This window comes from Acomys russatus, chromosome 9 (assembly GCF_903995435.1).
Source record: "Acomys russatus chromosome 9, mAcoRus1.1, whole genome shotgun sequence".
NCBI classification, from domain to species: Eukaryota; Metazoa; Chordata; class Mammalia; order Rodentia; family Muridae; genus Acomys; species Acomys russatus.
The window spans coordinates 10,798,762-10,810,601 of NC_067145.1; the positions used below are offsets into that span (position 1 = coordinate 10,798,762).

The 11,840-nt window shown below is 38.2% G+C and overlaps 1 pseudogene; it reads right to left on the reverse strand.

Moving 5' to 3' along the window:
- Positions 1-9,833: 9,833 nt before the first annotated feature.
- Positions 9,834-9,963, reverse strand: LOC127194097 (uncharacterized; annotated as a pseudogene).
- Positions 9,964-11,840: the final 1,877 nt, after the last annotated feature.

Sequence of the window (11,840 nt, forward strand, 5' to 3'; positions counted from 1 at the left end):
GCTCTTAATTTCTTTCCATCTCCTCTTCCTTCAGCCTTGACAAGAGAGGGAGGGGGGGAAATATTTATAAAGATATCATGATTAAAGTTGAAACTCACTTTCTTAGAAAATAATAATTTGAGGGGCAGCTGTAATCAATTAAAGTATGGTTACAGGGATTAGCTTAGATTTAAATAAACTGAATTGTATCCTTGTAAGAACTAGAAAGTTTTAATACAGAAACACAAAACAGGAATATAGTGATGTTAAACTGGCTTCTGCTTTGATTATTTTCCAACTGATTCTCCAGAAATATAAGATAGCACAATTGTCATTGAAAGCCTGCTAGTTAGTGCTAAGAGTCCCAAGAAATCAAAGATACTAGTAAAAATACACAATTAAGAATCAAAAAAGTGTTCCTTGGGGTTTATTACAGAATTTTTTATTATTATATCAGAGATACTTTATCTCACTTATTCAAAAGTGAAAATATATGCAATTGAAATACTGATGTTAAGAGAAAACAGTTGTTTCCGTGATGAAATTATGTAAGACACTCACTGAGAGATTTATTTTAAAAATTACATAAAGCAACCATCATTAGTGAGTTTGGTAGATCTATGCATATTTAAAAATATTGTAATATTACCCCCAAAAGAAAGTAGTAAAATATGGTCATGTACATGTGAGTATATAGAAAGTTGGAATGAAAAATCACAATGTATTGGACGATCAGAAACTATGAATCCCTGATGAAGGAAAATGATGAAGTATAATTTCAATGCAGATAGGACACTATAAACATAGGAGGTTGCACTTCAGAGAGAGGGAATGATGGAAGGTGGAATCCATTAATTTGTGTACACTTCCGACAAAACTGACGGATCTAACATCAGAAGTAAATCATGTACTTAGAATTCCCACTTTAAACTTCAAAGTTCAAAATATCTGATGATAGCTTTTATACACAGGCAGACAAGACACGATGGTTTCATGAATTAAAACATATCGAGTGTTTAGCATCAAGCTGTCAAGAGATTCTTGGCACAACATCATCTTTGAAACTTTAAGTACTCAGTATAGTCTTTCAGGGGTCATTACTTAGTCTGGTTCTATTACACGTTTTTAATATTAATGATTGGGGTGGTGAACCAGAATGTATCTTTATTAAATTTGCTGATGACACCAATTTGGGAGAACAATTAGCACATTTAAAAGCCGGATAAAAATTCAAAATGACCTTGATGAGTTGGAGAGGAGCCTGGATATAAACAAGATGAAGCTGATTAAGTTCATGCACTATAATTCATTTAGACTAGATCACATTCATAGTGGCCAAAGCATTATGCAACTGTGATCAGAAACTTTTAATCAAATAGTTTGGGCTATCATCTTTATTGGCATGTTGTCACAAAAAAAAGTTCAGATTTTTTGGAGCCAACTGGCAGTAAACCTAAGTTATTAATTTAATCAAACTGCCAAAGTTATTCCAGTCATGAACACTACATTTTAGATGGAAATGCATCCACACAAAATTAAGTGTGGTGGGTCAGTCTTTTTGAACTAATAATAACTAGTAAGGCATCTGTATATTAGAGAATCCAAAATAGTCCTGTGGCTTGACATTGCACTAATAAGAAATAAAAAGTTTAATGAGAGAACACACAATTTTAGGTAAAAATTTAGACTATATTACTCACAAAACATTTTGAGAAAAGTTACATAAGTATCGAGCCATTTCTAATTTTAAAAATGAAAATTTATTTTGTTTCATGTGAAAGACTGCTGAGGTACTACATATGCACCTACACCAAATGTCTGCCTGTTGCCAGGGAGTTTAGAAGGGTGCAGATATTTTGAAACTAGAGTCACTGATGGTTATAAGTCACTGTGTGGATGCTGGGAACAGAACCTGGGTCCTCTGCCAACTTAATTAATAATGTTAACTCCTGAGCCATCTCTTCCATGTGTCAAGATATTTTACAATGTGATTAAAGTTCCTTTAGAAAATAAAAAAAAAAAAATTGAAAAAAAAATGGAGCTTGTGATAGAGCTCACATGGCAGAGTGCTTCCCTGAATGCTTAAAGCCCTTGGTTCAGTGTTCAGATTCATACAAAGTGCAGTGGTTCACCTCTATCATCACAGTCTTCTGAAGGTGAAGGCAGGATGACGGGAAATTCAAGGTCATCTTCTGTTAAATAATGAGTTCAAACAGTTGGGAAATAATGTTTGAAAAAAAAAAAGCAAACAATCTGTGTTACAAGTTTGAAATGAAAACCTCCAGAATATAGTGAAATTTTTCAAGTTTTAAATTTGAGGCTAAAACATGTCATACACATTGAAGAGAATATTGGTACAGTAAACTCAGACATAGCTTGCTTTCTTTTGGTCCCTGAAACAAAGTTAATAGTCAAGTTGTCTGTCTGTAGTTCTGGTTATTTTTTTTAATCTAAAATAATTGATGTCATCCCATAATTTTACAAAACACATTGAGGTTAAAAATTAGCTCCCATATAATGTCTCCCTTCAAAATTAAGTTATCCATATTAATAATATCATTAATAATGTCTTCAGTGCCTTTAAAGATCCTATGCAATCTGTCCCTTACCCTTTGTATCCTAGAAGCCCTAAGCTTTTTATTTGTATTTTAGAGAATATTATATCATTGTAATCATATAATATTATTTCCAAACTAACTTTACTATTAACATTCCCAGGAATTCATACTGCTTGAAAGCTCATTTTTTACATTATTTTATATAAGTACTTTCAAGGAAACTATATATACTATAAAATATAAAGTAAATATGATTTTATGCTCTGATGATAATGATTAAAGTTACTACACTATTTTATTCTCTACAATTAAGTGGAGAGTGGGGACTGATTTTCACATGAACTCTGGTGCTCATATTTGACCACGTGCCCTGGATGGAGAGGTCTGATGGCACTCAGAGGAAGGATAGCAGGCTACCAAGAAGAGATCTGACACCCTATGAGCATATACAGAGGTAGAAGGTACCTCTTAGTCACAATCATAGGGGAGGGGAGTAGGGTGAAAGCGGGAGGGAGGGAGGAATGGGAGGATACAAGAGATGGGATAAGAGTTGAGATGTAATATGAATAAATTAATAAAAAATATATAAATATTTGTCTATTTTGTTTAAACATAATTTTCCAGTGTTTGGATACATAGACTGCAGGGGCAGACTATATGCTTATAAATTAGTATTGTAAAATATGGTGCATCTACCATTTGAATGAGTTACATTGTTTTAAATTAAGAACAGAAGTCAACTAATGGTTTTTCTGTCATCACTCAACATTTGCTATTGCCATGGTTTTGATATTATCCATTATAAATGAGATTTCTGTTTTTCACTGTTTAACCTCATAATTCAATAATGACAATATATGATTGTTATATTTTTCACATGCTTATTTGCTACTTGTATGGCTACTTTGTTGAGGTGCTCATGTACATGTTTGTGTTTATTTTGTAGTTGGTTGTACTGTATTTTAATATATATTTGAATTTATATGAAAGTCCAAGTTTCATGTCTGCTAAATCTTCATTTTACCAGCATCCTTCTTAAGATTTATCTAAATGTTTCAGGACAATTATTTAATGACAAATATTACTGCAGTAAATTGAAATGATACTGATAGATAAAATTAATTATTATTAAAAAATAAAAGGGGCTGAAAGGGTAATGATGTGGGGAAAAGGAAACAATGTATTATATTAGAGTGAATGGCACCAAATTCAATGCACAGGAGTATTAGTAAGGAAGCTCTTATAGAAACTGAAAATATAAATAATATACCAGACTAAAGAATTCCTGATCATATCTCAGAAGAAATCAAACATATACACAAGCAACTATATGCCATTGTTTATCAAAACATTTTGCATTTATTGTGTTATGGAATCAGTGTAAGAGAATATCAATTGATGGATACATAAACTAAACCCAATACAGATGTTCAATGTGCTATTTTTTTCTTTATAAAGCCAAACAGTATCATATTATTTGCAGGAAAGGAACGAAATTGGAGTCCATCTTGTTAAAAGAAATAAAATATTAAGACAAATATCATGTAAAAAGACTATTTAATGCAAACATGGAAAGGAAAGTGGTAATATTAAAAAGAGGGGTGCATCAGATGAGAAAGGAGAGCAATAATGGAGTGAAATTGAATATGATCAAGCTGCATTAGCATATTTATGAAAATGTCATAATAAACCTCTTTTTCCTACAATTAATTACATGTCAGTAAAATATGATATAAAGATATTATAATTCTAAATTGAAAATCAAAGGTTAAGCATTCCATAGAAACATTTGAGAACTTTAAAATACAGTATTAAAATTGTTTAAATCACTTAAAGTTGAAATATAAAGTGTGCTGCAATGTTTTAATTACTTATAGTACACAAATGAATGTATCTTTAAAATATTTATGAAATGGTAGATCCATCAAATGTGTGCAAGTCTTAAATATTTTTATATCTCCACTATTTGAAGTATATATATTTTACATAATACAATTCAGAGGAATTGATTACTAAAAAAATAATGTTTGTAACTTAAAATTATTTTAATCTATTTTTAATTCATATATTCATTTTACATCCCAATCTTAGCCCTTTCTCTCTTCTCCCCCAGGTACCTCCCTCCCACCCTCTTCTCCCTACCTCTCCTGCCCTTGTCCACAGAAAAGGAGCACCCCCCCACCAGCTGACCACAGCACATCAAGTAGCACCAGAACTGAGCTCCTCTTCATCCACTGAGGCCAGGAAAGGCAACTCATTTAGGAGGAAGTTATCAAAAGCAGGCAACAGAGCCCATATTATAGACAACAGCTGCTCAACTTGGTAGGGGACCTACATGAAGATCAAACAGCCCATTAGTTACATGGGTATGGGGGGCCTAGGCAGAGTCCATGCATCCTCTTTGGTTGATGCTTCGTCTCTGCAAGCCCCCATGTTAGTTGACTCTGTTGAGTCTATGTTAGTTGACTCTGTTGTCTGTCTTCCGTGGGGCGGGTCTCAAGTTAAGCCAGCCATTGACTTGCCGTTCCCTCGATCTCTACTCCATCTTAATCCCTGTACCTCTTGTATGCAAGACAAATTTTGGATCAAAAGTTTTATGGGAGGGTTCCCCTCCCCTGACTGGAAGTCCCACCTGGCTATAAGAAGTTCCAATTTTAGGCTCCTTAACCCAGGCTGTTAAGAGTATCAGTTATGGTCACTCCCCTAGGCTGAGCTCTGGGAGTGTTGTGGAAGAGTGGGAGGAGGGTTAGTGGGAGCCAGAGGAGTCAAGGACACCACAAGAGGGCCTATAGAATAAGTGAACCTCGGACCACGGAGGCACACAGAAATTGGACCACCAATCAAAGACCATGCCAGGCACCGGACCTAGACACCATACACATATGCAGCAGATGTACAGTTTGGTCAACATATGGGTTCTCTAACAATAGGAATAGGGACGATCTCTGACTCTCTTGCCCGCCTCTGGATCCCTTTCCCCTAGGTGGGCTGCCTTGGCAGGCCTCAGTGGGAGAGGATGTGCTTAGTCCTCTGTGACTTGAGGTCCCTGGATGGTTTGGTATCCCTTGGGGGCCTCCCCTTCTCTGAGAATGAGAAGGGGAAATAGGGAACATAAGGGCAGGACTGGGAGGAGATGAGGGAGGTAGCTAGGATCAGGCTGAAAAGTGACTAAATGGGTAAGTAAATGAAAAAAGGAAAAATGCTCTTTGAAGCAAAGTAAGAAATAACATTCTGTTTTCAATCAAGGTTCTTTTTTATTTTATGTTGCAGTTTTTTGTTTGTTTGTTTGTTTGTTTGTTTTTGTTTTTGTTTTTTTTTTGTTTTTTTTTTTTGAGACAGGGTTTCTCTGTAACAGAGCCCCGGTTGTCCTGGACTTGATTTATAGACCAGGTTGGCCTCAAACTCATAGATATGTCCCTGCCTCAGCCTCTCTAGTGCTGTGATTACTTGGGTAGTTTTATTTGTAAGGTTTAATTGTATGGCTAGAAACCTCAGAGCGCCTGAATGTCACCTTTTTATTTGGTTTTGACCCTAGAAGAGATTATTTCATATGAGGATGAATGTGCAAACTTTTAGGTTTTTTTTTTTTTTTTTTTTTTTTTTTTTGTAGTTGTGCTTCACCAGTTTGAAGAATTGTACCTCAGTGTAGCGTCTCACAATTTCATAATTGTCTTATTTTATTCATTATAAAAATGTTTTCTCTGATGATGTAATTACACAATGTTACACTTTATTTTCTTAACGTAGTGGTTACTTTAATATCTTCAAGTAGCTGTGCATTTCCATTAATTCACACTAATACAAAATAATACAGAATATTCCATGTATTGGGAAGTGGTCCGCAGAATCTGTGGAGTGTGTTCTGCAAGTGTATATTCAGAGAGTACATGGCATATAGTGTTTTAGTGAAACCTTTTTGTGTTTTTAATCAATGGCATAATCGCCTCAATAGACCTTTTCAAGAGTAATTTCCTTACCTTCTATTCTTCAATTTAATTCACTAATCAACCCTTTATTTCCGTAATAATTCCATTGAAAGTCAGCTTTCAAATTTACTGATTTTGTCTTTATACTTGGAAATTCAGTTGCTTTTTATATTTCTCCAAGGGCAGATTTGCTTTATTCCATTTCCAGAGTTTCTCACTTCATCTAATCTAAGTAATTTCTTAATGTACACTTGTCACTTTTACATATTTTTATGTATTTTTCTATTATTGAGGTTCATTATCAATATCTCATTTTTGATAAGTAATTTGATTGATTTATTGCTTTGAAAGGACAGATGAAATTTTTACGTGCATATTGATCTTTCTAAATATATTTTTGACTTCATAAGAAATTTATTCCATATACTCGAATAATTGTTAAACATTCACTTTCTCATTGTAATTAATGGAATAACCCTTAGGTAAAACTTGTCACCAGCTATGAGTGAGAAAACAGGCTCAGAAAATGGGTGTCATATTCAGCAGCATGCTGTTTGTCTGTCCCTGATATCTTATCTTCTTAAAAATTGCTTATTTTTAATTTATTCACTTTACTTTCTCATAGTAGCCCCTTCTTTGGTCTCCTCTTGGTCCTACCCTTCGTCTCTCTTTTCCCGTCCCTCTTCCCTCACCTCTTAGAAAGGGGGAGCCTTTCTCACCTACCATCTGACCCCAGCCTATGAAGTCTCATCAGGACTACCTGCATCCTCTTCTTCTGTGGCCTGGCAAGGCTGCCCTGCCAGAGGGAAGTAATCAATGAGTGGGCAACAGAGACCATGTCAGAAGTAGCCCCTACTCCCCTTATTATTTGACTGACGTGGAGACTGTGAGTCTGAGAAGGAAGTCTATGTCCTCTTCATGTATCTTCCTTGGTACGAACATGAGTCTCTGCATGAGTTCCAGATTTCTTGGCTATTTTAGCTCCATTAGTAAGGTACCTGACTTTGAATTTTATCTCCGTTTTAATGTACCCAACTTGGGAAACCATAAATAAATTAATTCTTTTGACCCGATTACCTGGGACTCAGTGCTGTTATCCACCCTCACTGCTGGCAGGGGTACATTGCAGTTTACTGGTTATTGATTTTATTTCACTTACCATTTCCCTTTTTGGTACCTGTGAGCCACGTGTGCCTCATTGAACACTGGCTGCTTCATCCTTGAAACAATTGCCATTTGGACTTGCTGTATTTCTCAAGCTCTTAAAAGAATCATTCTGGCTACTAGCTGGCCTAGCTGGCCAGGGCCACTGTTACCTGAAAAACACCAATTAGACTGCCCTTTCTTGGCACTAGATTGCCCTTTCTTGGCACCAGCTGCCACCAAGGGTTTCTTGTATGCAAGTTGGAAGTACAGGTTATTTAACTGGAGATCTTCAAGTTCTGAGTATCTCTTCCCATTTCTGATTTTCTACTAATCATTTGAGCACAAAAAGGAAAAAAAAAAAAACGCCTTTTTGAGGGTTTGTGAGTTTCAGATCATGCAGCTAAGCCACACTCATCTCCCCATCTCCACATTTTTACCCTTCACCCTTGCAAAAACCTCCCGGCAATACAACACACATAATAAACAAACAAGCAAAACAGAAAATATCTTATTATGGAAGCTGTAGTATTTGACAGTATTTCTCACAGAATATCACTCTGTCCACTTGTGTTCATTTAGAAATGCGTACTGCAATGAGCCATTGGTGTGGTTTGAGATCCCTGGCTTTTGTGACACTGCCAGTATTAGATACTCATGGAAACTTCATCCGGTTGTCCTGTTGTTGCCTTGTGTTATGGAGATTCTGCAGCTTTGGAATAACAGAACCGGCCCTTTCATGTGTCCCAATTGTTCACAGATGTTATAGATTTGGGGGTGAGCTGAGTGAGAGCCCCAGATGTGGGTCTGAGTGGTAGCTGAGGTGCTCTGTCCTCTGGCTTTCCCTTATTTGCATCATCAGGCTGAGCTCACCAGCAAGGCTCTGGCTATACTACCTAATACCACTATCTGAAGGAAGAGGGGTCAGATCTCCTGCTGCTCATGTCCTCAGGCCAGTCCAGACTTGCCCACACCCACACTTCCTGAGCCAGCTCTACTATACTGCCCAGTCAATGTGTGGGAACAACTCATCCAATTGCTGCAGCCTACGACTGGCTGGGCCAGTTCTTCTGCTCTCATACCCTCCTGGCTGTCTCACCCAGGGCTCTTGACCAAGAACAAATGAACTGTGCTACCCAGGTGAGAGGCAGGGCCTGCTCTACCTAGTGCTGCAGCCAGGGAAAGGCAAGGTCAGATCACCTCTTTTGTAGCTCGAGGGCCAGCTCTCCAAGTACCTCAGGTGTCAGAGAACAAAGGGAGTAGAAGTATCCTCTAGCCAGTCCCTGCCTCCACCCCATGCCACCTCATGGCAGAGGAATGGTGGGTACAGATCTCCCACATTCTCTTTTTGTTGGCTCACCTGCACTCCTGCCAGCAGGGTCAGCTCTGCTGCGCTGCCCAAGGGAGGTGCAAGGCTTATTTTCCTAAGTGCTACAGTTAGCAAGGGGAGGGATAGCTATTCTGAGCTCAGGACCCTACAGGCAGCTTTCCTGACTGCTGGAGGTGTTGTCCGGGAATGGGGTGGGGTGGAGAACGGGATCACATCTGTGTCTGTGCCACAGATGGCAGATGAGTTGTGGTGTCAGTACTCCCATACACAGGGCCCGGCTTACCCACACTCATGCTTTCAGAGACAGATCTACTGTACTGCCTGCAAGAGGCACGAGGCTGCTCTCCTGAGTGCTACCACCAGTAAGAGGTGGGCCAACTCTCCCAGAGCTGCATCCACTGAGGGGTAGGGCCTGTTGTATACAGCCCCTGTATATCGATGTGGTCCCTGCCGGCTGCCCCATGCAGGAGCACTGTTATGATCTCTAGTCATACGAGTCACAGACATCAACACTAACCCCTGTAACTAGGTACCTCATCATGCCCCGAGGTGGCATGGATGGCCACCCACAACAGGCTACTCCTCTCTACCATTGAGTCTTTGGTTTCATCTTTCTAATTTGTAGGGGGCTCCACTTTTTTTTTTTTTTTTTTTATTCCCATCAGACCACCACATACTCACATATTGTGTTGCCTTCTGGTGCAGGCTGGTCATGGAGACTATGGGCCCTTGGGTGACATGTTCCATCTATGCTGCATGCTATAGCAGTCAGCAGGTATCAATAGATTGCCTAAGCCATACGCTAGATGGCAAGTCGCTGGGTGGCATGCTTGTCCACAGGCCTCTGTCTGTATTCTTCTCCTGTGCTGTGCTACTTGAATTTGATTTGATTGATTTTTATGAGTTGTAGCTATAATAGAGCCAGGCATCAAGCTATAATCAACAAAAGACTGCCATCTGCTCTGCCCCTGACTGGCGTAAGAACACCACCACCAAAAAGGTGTCTCTTTGCCCATTGACAAGGATGGGGAAGGGGCATTGAGCACTCTTTATACTCAAGTTGTGGCTATGTTGCAGAGGTACAGTAGCAGCCATGCCAGTAACATCAGTTTCAGCTGCTTCTGTTTCTGAGGATGGAACAAGCTTGGTTCTCTGAAGGTCTGAGGCTACCTCAATGCTGAAAAAGTCACCTCAGTTGGCAATTTAAGACCTTCATTAAAGTGTAGGACAAAAAGGAGATGATGACTTGCTTATAGAACAGTCATGCCTAAGGATGACATATGGCGTCTGGAAATTCCAGAGAATAAAGGAAATCTGTACCCAGGATAAGGATAAAGGAAATCAGATTACCCAGTAACACTTGTTCCAAGACTTGCAGATAAATTTCTTTAGATATGCTGTCCAATTCCGCAGTGAGTCTAATGAGGTCTCAGGATACTTCACCTCCCTCTGTGACTGACATGCCTGTTCTACCCTAATATAATTTATTGATTTCAAATAATCCTCATTTTTCTTTCTGAAGAACTTTATCTTAAAGAATATTTATTTTATTATTTTAACTATGTATGTAAGAATATGCACATAAATGCATGTTCTCACCAAGTTGAGAGTCAGATCCCAAGGAGCTTATGTTAGAGCTGCCTGACACAGATGCTCAGAACTGAACTCAACTTCTCTGCAAGAGCAGTAACTGTTCTTAACCTCTGAGCTATCTCTTTAATCCAATTCTCCCCATTTTATTTTTTCTGTTTTCGTTAGCATTATCTTTTATTTATTTCTTTGAGTTTTAATTTATTCATAAGGTTTTTTTTTTAATTTTTTGTGAGGTTCAGGATGTTGATTTGAAAAACTTCCTTTCTTCAGATAAGCTTCCTGTATCAGTGTTTCTTTACTGATTTAGATGTGTCTTATTAAATTAAATGTCCTGGACTCCTGGACAAATCAAACAGGGTTCCCTGGAAGAGGGAGGGAGGATTGAAAGTGGGAGACAGAGACATGAGAAAAATTGAGTCAAGTCTGGAGATTTCTGATCAAGACTCTTTTTAATGCTTGCAAGAAGACTTTATGCGCCAAGTTCAACACAAACTCTATAATGTCACTTCTCCTAGCCCTCAGGAAAGAATACAATCCTCTGAATAGCTCCCTGTAAGAACTTCCTTAGTTCTCTGCGTAGTTTCCTATCAGAACTTCACTGTTTCTCTGGGTAGTTCCATGTAAGAACTTCCTTAATCTTCTGGGTGGTCCCCTGTAAGAATTTCTCTATTTCTTTCAAAGGTAAACAATCCAAATACAGCCTAAATACCAGACTTCCTTCTACAAAGGTCAACAACTCTAAGGTCACAGCCGGCAGCCTAAGCACAAGAGACTTCTAACATGGCTGAATTTAGCATCGCTCCCCACAATTCAACATCTGTTCTAATTCATATCAAAATTATTATAATCCCAGTAATAAATTCTCCATACTTGACCAATATTTGATCATATTTTCGTAAGTATTCTCTCAAATTTCCATGTATCTTAAACTTTTCAATTTCTAACTTTATTCTGTTATACTCTGGTACAATCTTAACACAGAGTGCATTAGAACTTGCATAGGACAAAGGTAGATATTGGAAGAATACTATGAGCCTTTAATCATAAGCATATCTGAAACTAACAGGACAAATTCTACCAAACTCTATGGCCTAGCATAGCTGTTCTCGAGAGGCTCTGCAGAGCAGAGGATCAAAACAGATGCTGAGACTCACAGCCAAACTTTGGGCTGAGCACAGGGAGACTTGTCAAAGAATGAGGGGAAAGAAGAGAGGGGACAGGACCTCCACAAGAAGACCAACAGAGCCAAATAAACAGGACCCAGGGAAGCTTAAGGAAACTGAAGCACCAACCAAGGACTACACATGGGCA